This window comes from Danio rerio, chromosome 6, assembly GCF_049306965.1.
Source record: "Danio rerio strain Tuebingen ecotype United States chromosome 6, GRCz12tu, whole genome shotgun sequence".
NCBI classification, from domain to species: Eukaryota; Metazoa; Chordata; class Actinopteri; order Cypriniformes; family Danionidae; genus Danio; species Danio rerio.
The window spans coordinates 7,100,781-7,111,652 of NC_133181.1; the positions used below are offsets into that span (position 1 = coordinate 7,100,781).

The 10,872-nt window shown below is 35.9% G+C and overlaps 1 protein-coding gene across 6 annotated transcripts in view; it reads right to left on the reverse strand.

Annotated features, from left to right (window-relative positions):
• The window catches only part of ccdc88aa (coiled-coil domain containing 88Aa), a 177,440-nt gene that overhangs the window by 89,759 nt on the left and 76,809 nt on the right, over window positions 1-10,872 (reverse strand). The gene's annotated exons all lie outside the window — the stretch shown is intronic.

Here is a 10,872-nt window from a genome sequence, read left to right on the forward strand (position 1 = left end):
ACACTGGGAAACCCGCATACACTCTTGCACACACCCACTCACACTGTGGCCAATTTAGCTTATTCAATTCACTTGTTTTTTTTTTTTATAATCAAGAACCAGCAACGCCCATGCCTAGAAGTATACATTATACCTATAAATTATATATATCATCATTTTCTATGATATGTTCTGACAATTGTCTAAAAAAAATGTTTATTACATCTGCGCAAATGTATCCAAATGATGTATTAAACATGGTTTGGGAAATATTTAAATAAGAAAAAAAAAATCAAAGGGGGACAAATAATTCTGACTTTAACTGTATATGTGTGGGTTTTAATTGCATTTGTAATTTAAACATTTATTTACTTATTTGTTCAAATAAAAATGTTTTTATTTTTTTAATATAGTCTAATTGTGTGTACTTGTTTTAAATTATCATCAGATTACTTTAATCCTTTATGTAATGCTTATAAAGCTATAAGCATTTGAAACCTTTATATATCTATAGGAAATATGATTGAGATATATAGCAATAAGATCCATTTTATGTAGACAATCTACTACTCTGTTTTCTCATTGATTAACACAACATGGCGCCCTATCATCATATTACTTGTCACTAAAATGTCAGCAATAAATGTATTTTTCACCAAAATGCCATTTATACTATACTAGACCACAAAACATGCACTAAATATGTGAAAAAATGCATTGAAAAAAAACTGAAAATACAAATCTACACTAAAATAAGTTTAATAAACTGCTCAAATAAAAAAATAAAATAAAATAAATAGATGAAATATATATATATATATATATATATATATATATATATATATATATATATATATATATATATATATATATATATATATATATATATATATATATATATATATATATAAAGTAATCGATTTCCAAGTGATGCAGCTGGAAGGGCATCCTCTGCGTAAAACATATTGTGGATAAGTTGGCGGTTCATTCCACTGTGGTGACCCCTGATTAATTAAGGAACAAAGCCAAAAGGAAAATGAAAGACTGAATTATGTAATTAAAAAAATAAAATCGATTCAGGTATTATTTTATGTCTCCAGATTCTTCTGTTCTGCACGAAATCTGAATATTTACAAGTAAATGCTATATCTGTGTCAAACATAAAAGATCAAACAAACAAAAACATATAGATACAGTGATCTGAGACAGCTGAAGATGACTAGGATTAACTGTAACATTTATTAAATCCTCTCTAAAATTCTTGTATGCCTTGGTTCATCTATTAGGAAGTCTGAGTACTTTAAAAAAGTTATAGTGCACTTAAAACCCAGTAGAGCGAGCCTAAGCAATAATTAGGGCCAAAAATAGCACAATTTATGACCTCCAATTTGATCATCAGCTGTTTGAGCACAGCATCTTTAGAATCTTCTGGCAGATTCTGGTGAGTCAGTGCATGTCTGCTGGCCAGATTTCATTGTCTGACCTCTGAGCTGTGAAAAGCAGACAAAGGCAGATTTGAGGGAGAGTTTGTCCACTCCAGATACTGCAGTCTCCATTGTCATCCAGACGGCAGTGGGGACGTAAAGTACCAAACCGGTTCTGCAGGGTCTTTGTGCTGCGCTGGAGTGGCGCCAGAGTCGGCTGACTGAAAACTGATATTTGGTGCGAATCTTCTTTGATTATTAATCCGGGGTTTGCCACAGTGGAATGAGCCAATGACTTATCCAGCATATGTTTTACGCAGCGGATGCCCTTCCAGCTTCAACCCATATTTGGAAAACATCCATAAACACTCATTCACACTCATACATTACGGACAGTTTAGCCTACCAATTCACATGCATGTCTTTAGACTGTGAGGGAAAGCAAAGCACCCAAAGGAAACTCATGCGAAAATCGGGAGAACATGCAAACTCCACACACACTCCAACTGACCCAGCCGAGGCTCTAACCAGCGACCTTCTTGCTGTGAGGCAACAGCACTACCTACTGCGCCACTGTGTCAACCATTTAAATACAATTATGAGAAATTAAAATATTATTGACCTCAAACCTGTTTAATTTAGTATCGAAACCTTCAATACTAAATACCATAATAAGGGCACTTAAACCCTTTAAACGCCCCACCAAGAAAAAAAAATTTGAATTGCATTTCTTAACTCCTAATGTCACTAGTTAACACACTCAAAGCAATTTTTCCCCATCACATCCCACAATTTCTAAAATATCAACCTCTACCAATTGGTTAATATGTCGGTTAATGGTAAACGTACTGGGCTTAATACATATACTATAAAGAATCTGAAAATATGAAGTGTAAGACCAATTTATTTAAAAAGTTTTCAAAATAAAACAGTTTTGATTTTTTAAGTACGCCATAAAATATTTCAGATTCCTATTTAACATGTTTTCTTGCTCTTATTTATTTATTTATTTATTTTATTTTATTTTTTTTACAATAAAACCAAAACCAAGTGTAGTAGTGCAACAGGATTATGTTTGAATTTTATTTTTATTTTATTTTTTTGTAAACCAACAATACTGTGTAGTGTAAAATATTATCTAAAAAAGTCAAAATATGGTCAACCGTTTGGTAGAGGGGCAGTCAAAGGGTTAACATCTGTTAAAAAAAAAGTAGCTTTATATTTTTTTAATCTTGGATAACTTGTAAAGTTGAAGTCAGAATTATTAATTATTTGCCACCTTTTTCCCCAATTTCTGTTTAATGGAGAGCAGCTTTTTTCAACACATTTCTGAACATAATAATAACTCATTTCTAATTACTGATTTATTTTATCTTTGCCATGATGACAGTAAATAATATTTTACTAGATATTTTTCAGGACACTTCTATACAGCTTAAAGTGACATTTAAATGCTTAACTAGTTTAATTAGGTTAACTAGGCAAGTTATTGTATAATGGTGGTTAGTTCGGTAGGCTATCGAAAAAAAAATAGCTTAAAGGGGCTAATAATTTTGTCCCTAAAATGGTGTTTAAAAAATTAAAAACTGCTTTTATTCTAGCCGAAATAAAACAAATAAAGCCTTCTCCAGAAGAAAAAATATTATCAGACATACTGTGAAAATGTCCTGACTCTGTTTATCCTCGTTTAGAAAATATTCAAAATAAATAAATAAAAGGAGGGCTAATAATTCTGACTTCAACTGCATATCTTTTAAAAATAAAAAGCTTAGCTTTACTACTCATGTTGCTGATTCATTTAGTTATCTTGGAATCCATTATGACGGTGACTCAATGTGGTGCAACACGTTTTTCCCAGAACACAGTGCTGTCATCTAGTTGAAAGTGGGGGGGGGGGGGGGGGGGGAGGTGGTTGGGGGTGGCAAAGGGAGTCTCCAGAACCTTCCTTTACAGTCTACATTTACAGTCATCATGATGTTTGAAGATCTAAGGTTTGCTATAATTGCTTAGGCTATACACATAAGAATTTGTGTTATTAAGTGATTAAGGTCACATTTGGGAATAAAAACTGACTTTAGTCATTTTGAAGGCTAAAACAAATTTAAAGATAGACTTACTGTGAGCTATTAGATTTTTATATCATATTTTAATGAGCCCATCTGTTCACATTATTTTAACTTTTAAATTACCTATTGGTGTTGTACAGAACATTATACTCCTCAAAACATTGATTTTAAGTTGTTAAGTCTATGGAAAAACATGCACCTATTAACATGTATGTAGTGCACAACACTGATTCAGTTACATAATTTGTGGTGTTTCATGAGAGTAGGTGGAGCTAAAAAGCTAAATGCTATCGTGCTCACTGTGACTCTGAATGTTGTTCCTTAGTTTTTAATTCACATGTCCTCAAAAATTATTTTATTACAATTAACCAAATCAAAGCTTTCAGTGTTGTGACTGTCCTTGTGGCTGTTTGGATTATGGCTTGTAACATTGCAATAGGTGATTGTCTTCAGAAACTATTTTTGTTATGCTGTTGGAAAGTCTCATCCTGATAGCAATCATTAAATGAAGTGGTCCAAACGTATGTATGTGTATTTTAACATTCTGTAGAACCAAGAATATTCTGTCCAATCCAATTGTTCACTTGTTAAGTGTGACGTCACGTGAATCAGCTTATTGGTCCAAGCGCTCTATTAAACTGTATGTGGAGACTCATCAAATAGTAATAATAAACGTTTACAAAGTGATGTACTACTTTCGAAAATCACGATCGCGCAAAATATGTGCCCAAGTGTCATCATTTCATGCAGTATGTGGGCCGTATGTAAGTGTCTGCTGTGGGCTGGATTTAAGCCACATGAATTTTGCTAGCTGGGTACGATGCATTCACACTAGATGCAGATGAAGCATCAATCGCAAGTGATTTACATGTTAAGTCAATGCAAAGACATGAATAGACATATTCATGTATGAATGTATGAATAGACAGCGCGAATTGAACATTTAATCACAAAAATCGTCGCGTTGGGTAATTTGTCCGTACATGTCATTATAAAAAAAATTGTTTGCCCTTGTAATCTAACATTAAAATATGAAAATGCACTTCCGGTTTGTTTTGAGTTCAAGTCTGAGATTAGGTCTGTCTGAGGCGATGGGCGTGGCCAACATACCTGACCATCCCCCTCCCACCGTCAGTTTTAACAACAAACAGAAATGGTAAGGAGGAGATATCTGTTAGGTTGTAATAACTCTCCCCTAACCCTTTTCCCAATCTTTCTGAGTGAAATGCCTACTTTACTACATCCAATCAGCTCGCAGTAGAATAAACAAGCCACGCCCACTGTTTTTTCATTCAATATTCCGTTTCTGTAGGAACTGCATTACAATACAAAACAAAACAGTCACAGCTTCTGGTTCATGCAGACTTTAAATTCCTATGTGAATAAAAAATAAAATAGAATGGTGTGTAGCGTACTTTCAGAAACTTCCAAGTGCACGATCATGATTCATGACATTTTCACCTATTTGTTTAATATATCAATGGCCTCAAATTGGATTTTATTATGCAGATTTGTTAAACAAGATCTGAAATGTTATACATGCCATAAATAGCATCCCACTCAACGTGAACTGCATGGCTCAATATAGTCTCCCTCACTGTGTCAAGATATTTTGGGAGATTTCTTCGGGAGTGACCTTAGTCTTCTCGTGTTCAGGGTGTTTTGTGGGTTTGCCACTCCAAATTTGGATGAAGAATCTGTCTGGTATGTGATAGTGAGGTTTACAGGTCAGTGAGCTGTGATCTTCACTGTGTTAAACTCATTCATTGCCGCAGGGGTGCGGCTTCACTTGGCAGTGAAACAGCATATCCCACTGCACAAGCTCATCCGCTCAACTGCTCTTTCCTAATTAAGAGCACAAACAACCCAGTCATAACATTTATAATGGTTAGGGGATGTCTTCAGGAAATGGTTTGTTGACAGAAATCAGACTTAATATAATTAGGGAGAAGTAACTTCAGGCAGAAAAAAACGCAGATCATATACTATAAAGTAAATAGATTGAATAGAGTTATTTGTGTAAAGGTGGCAGGTTAGAAATAAGTTTAATAGAATTAAAATTTATTTGAATCATTTTTGGTCATTCAAATAAAGCTGAAATTAAATAAAACTTAAAGTTCAAGTGTCAATAGTTTAGCTTTAGCAATTTTAGCATAACATTCAACCCTCTGCAGCACAGCATTGTGCTCAGGCAACAGAAAGTTTTCTTAAGGCTCGTGTCAAGCACAGGTTTCTTAAAATGATTGCAACAAATTAAAATGTTTGAAAAAGTATCAATAAAACTCCACACAGAAACGCCAACTGACCCAGCCAAGGCTTGAACCAGCAACCTTCTTGCTGTGAGGCGACAGCACTACCTACTGTGCCACTGCGTCACCCTGGGCTCATTATTACAGCAAAAAATAATATAATAATAATAATAATAATACTTTTGGATACTTTTGATACATCTGTAAAACTGTTAAATGCTCAAACAAGCATTTAATTATCCATTTCCAAAGCATTTTCTTTTCTTTTTCATTTTTCAGCCCATGAGTTTCAATGCGTGTGTGTGCAGTGTGCACATTTTATCTACAGTGAAAGTATGCAGTGAATCTCATCTGGCTGTTTATCTTTCATTTTTCCTTGACTGAGAATATTCACACAACCAGAAACACCAGATTACATGCATGCTGAAACAGTGCATGCCTTCTGCTCTCTAGTGTCAAATCTACACTCCTACACTCAAAACAAAAAGACTTTTACTGTTTGTTCAAACTACTTATTTAAAATGAGCTGAAACAACACAATTCTTGAGCGTTTTTCTGCAACAACTTAATAGTTTTATATTCAATCCACTTATATTTGTAAAAAGCAATGCTAACTTAATTTCCTCATGTTGTCTTGACAAAAACTGATTGTTTGTAACCCAGCATTTTTTAACAGTATACTGGTCTGTTTCCATCTCGCTGTTGTTATGTACTCCTCCACTTGAGTGTTTATCAACTGGAGCTTCTAGTCATGCACATGGAGAAACTCTACACCAGGGGTGTCAAACTCAATTCCTGGAGGGCCGAAGCCCTGCACAGTTTAGTTCCAACCCTTCTCCAACACACTTACCTGTAGGTTTCAAACAAGCCTGAAGGACTTAATTAGTTTGAAAAGGTGTGTTTAATTAGGGTTGGAACTAAACTGTGCAGAGCTGCGGCCCTTTTGGAACTGAGTTTGACACGTGTGCTCTACACCATCATATAGCACCTACACTCACTGTCAACTTTATTAGGTACACCTGTCCAACTGCTCGTTAACACAAATTTCGAATCGTCCATTCACATGGCAGTAACTCAATGCAAGGCAACAGTAACTCAAATAACCACTTGTTACAACCAAGTTATGCAGTAGAGCATCTCTGAAAGCACAACACACTGAACCTTGAGGCAGATGGGCTACAGCAGCAGAAAACCACACCGGGTGCCTCTTCTGTCAGCTAAGAACAGGAAACTGAGGCTACAATTCACGCAGGCTCACCAAAATTGGACAATAGAAGATTGGAAAAACGTTGCTTGGCCTTTTGAGTCTCAATTTCTGCTGCCACATTCGGATGGTAGAGTCTGAATTTGCCGTTCACTGTACTCAAATGGCTTACACAGTGAAAAGATCTTAATCCAATAGAGTACCTTTGGGATGTGGTGGAATGGGAAATTCGCATCATGGATGTGCAGCCAACAAATGTGCAGCAACTGTGTGATGCTATCATGTCAACATAAAGCAAAATCTCTGAGAAAAATTTTCTAGTAACTTGTTGAATCTATGCCACGAAGGTATTAAAGCAGTTCTGAAGGCAAAAGATAAGTAATAAAGTGGCCGGTGGGTGTATGTCAACAATAATATCCACTGTTGGGTTATCTGTCTTGTATTTAAAGGGCATTGCTTGCTTGTGTGTAAACAAGGTATTAATTTGGCAGAATGCAGTAAATGGTGCTGTGGAACAAGCTGTTCGGAAACAATACAAAGAGCTTCATTTCTGCTTCTGTGGAGAAATGATTAGAAATTTGGCAGTGAGATATAAAACAAGAGCCATGTTGCTGCCTGTGGTTACAAAACCAAGATTACACAATATCGTAAACTAGGTAAATTGGCAAAACGTAAGCTCCCACAAGCAGTGGAAAGGATTTGTTATGTAAGTAAAAGAGGAAGGAAAACTTTGGTGCACTTGTGAGACCTGACGCTTGCTGGACACTGCTTGCATTTGAAAGAGCTCTGAATCCCACACACTGAACTGAATCCTTTCTCAATTCTGGTGTGAAAATCTCAAATCCTCGTCTTTTAACACTACTGTAAAAGTCAAAATGGCCACTGTCGTTCTGCACTGTGCACTATATAGCCCGAGTCTGCAGTAATTTATATTAATCAGTAGCTGGGACCAGGGATAGTTGTGACATTTTTGCATTTCTCTCAATATCTTTTAAGTCTTTTAAGCCAGTGTGTTCAAACTTTAATTAAAATTAGTTACAGATATCTGCTATTAAATATATGTATAGACACCCATGTATAGATGTTATCTTCGCAGCACAAACAGAAAACACACAGTTTAGTTTCTAAACATAAAATTTATAATTCACTCCATAGTCTTGGTTGGCGTAACACACTCTGGGGTGAGATGTAACATTATGACTTCCACCAGGGTGAGATATGACATTATCAGTGGTGGAAAGAGTACTGAAAAATCATACTCAAGTAAAAGTACCATTGGTTGCCCATAAATGTAGTGCGAGTAAAAGTATCTGTTGTAAATTTTACTCAAAGTATGAGTAAAAACCTTTCAAAAGTACTCAAGAGTCGTGAGTATTATGCTGTAAAAAGCTGATCCATTCACATGTCATTTGTGAATGTGTGTGTAAACATAACATTCTGTAGTGCATTTAGTTATTGCCTAGCAGGCCCACAATGTCATAAGACGTTAATATTAGGTTCGATTTAGGTTGTGATGTCAGGTGACCAAAATTCAATGTCTAGCTAGCGTCTGAGGACAACGCTATTTTGATGTCCGAAAACTAAATCAAATGACGTTGATATTTGGTTAATTTTAGGTTGTCTTAGAAAGTGACCAAAATCCAACGTCGAACTAACATCTTAAACCAACGTCATATAGACATCAAATACTGACATTTATTTATCAGGTATGGCAACCAAAAATCCAACGTCTGATAGACGTCATAGTGGTAACATCCACACAACATCAAGCTGTAACATCATTAGATGTTGATATTTGGTTGATTTTAGGTTGGACGTTGGACATTGAAATCGGCCTGATGTTGAGTTCAGATGTCAATTCTTTTTTATTTTTTAAACAAAATGCAACGTGCCCACGACATTGAGGTACAACTTCAATCTGACGTCATGTTGACGTCTTGTGTCTTGTGGGTGTTTAAGGCCATTTTGGTCATCATACAGTAAACATCTGTTGTTTGTTCATCAGTGACATGCATCTAAACATTCTCTTGGTCAATGCTAGTAAACATTTTGGATATCTTCTTGGACACTTTTAAACAGTTTGCTGCAATTACAAATCACCCAATGTCTTGAGGTAGTTCATTATGAGGCAATTTACCTCTTTACTTCTATGTGCCATAGGACAGGAATCACAGGACTACATTTTCTAATCCCCATAGACCAGAAAAAATAAAGTAGGGACTGCAGGCTGAAGGAAAGTATTGGAGTAAAAGTACCGATACTGTATTAAAAATGTACTCAAGGGAAAGTAAAAGGACACATTTTTAAAACTACTAAATTACAATTCCTGAGAAAAACTACTCAATTACAGTAATGTGAGTATTTGTAATCAGTTACACCACTGGACATTATAAAATGAGATTAATGTCAAAAATTGGTTTGAAAGCTTTTTATTTAACACCGAGTTGTTAGTGTGCTGTAATTAATGTTTGTTTGTGTTACAAAACTGAATAAAATGCGCAAATCAGCTTCAACAATTCTGGGTTTCTGGCTTCATGAAGCAAGGAGGACAGTCACTGAGCACAAACTAGCTACTTTGCTTTTCTCTATCAAGAGCTATAGGATTACTAAAATTTAATCGTATAAACAGATAAATTTGCTTGGGGATGGTAGTGACATTTCACTGATGTTAAAACTAACCGAGAGTGTTGTCGTCACACAACCCAACGTCTTCTAGCCATGAATTTACTCACCTCACAGCTAACAGCTAAAACATTAGCACAAACAAAATGCTGTAAAAACATCAACACAAACACAAAACTGACATCATTTATCTTTGATTGGTTTAACTACAAATCAGACATTGCTATAACATAAATACATAAAACATATTACTTTCTTGGTTCAAATGTTGTTTTTCCTGTATGCTGTTTGCCATAGGACTCAGCTTTTTCATATGTGGAATGACTATTGAGCATATGTGAAGTTAGTCAACTGATCTGTAACTTCATGAGAGTGAAAGCGTAAAACTAACCCGTATTACAACTATTCTGGTCTCCCCTATTTTTGGTATAGAAGGTTGACTCACGTCCTATTCTTTGACACGTAGAGGACGAGGCTTATAGAACATACTGCTGTCAGCCACCAGGGGGTGACAAGTGTACCCTTTGGCTACACTTGTTAGGGCCCTTTTCAGAGTCTGCTCTATGGGGAGCACAACTACAGTAGTCAATATATGATACGGATCAATACCTTTTCCTTAAAGTTGTCCTGAAACTATTGAACAACAGCCATTAATGTCTTTTTAATGACAATTCTGATCAAAATGTCATGTTAGCTTCAGAAATCCTGGCCTAAATGTTTGCAGTATGCATATTACAAGTGTTTAAAAGCTTGACTTATGAATAGTTTGATAGACTATAGTATATAAGCTTTTTTATGTAGACTACATAGCTAGATGATGTCTGTCCTTCAGTTGTTCTGAAGGACAGACAGAGATCGATCATTTATGTGTGTGTGTGTGTGTGTGTGTGTGTGTGTGTGTGTGTGTGTTTATATATATGTATATGTATGTATATATGTTGCTGGTCCGAACCCTGACTGGGTCATTTGGCACATCTTTGTGGAGTTTGCATGTTCTCCGTATGTTGTCGTGGGTTTCCCCCTGAGTGCTCCCGTTTCCCCCACAAGTCCGTAGACAGTCCACAGACCGGTACAGGTGAATTGAATAAGCTAAATTGGCCATAGTGCATGGGTGTTTCCCAGTGTTGGGAGGGGACATCCGCTATGTAAAACATTAATAAAGGGACTAAGCTGAAAGGAAAATAAATGAATATATAGGACAGCACGGTAACTCAGTAGTTAGCACTGTCGTCTTACAGCTAGAAGGTTGAGTTCCAGCTGGACCAGTTGGTATTTCTGCGTGGAGTTTGCATGCTCTCAGGGTGCTCCGGTTTCCCCCCCAGTCCAAA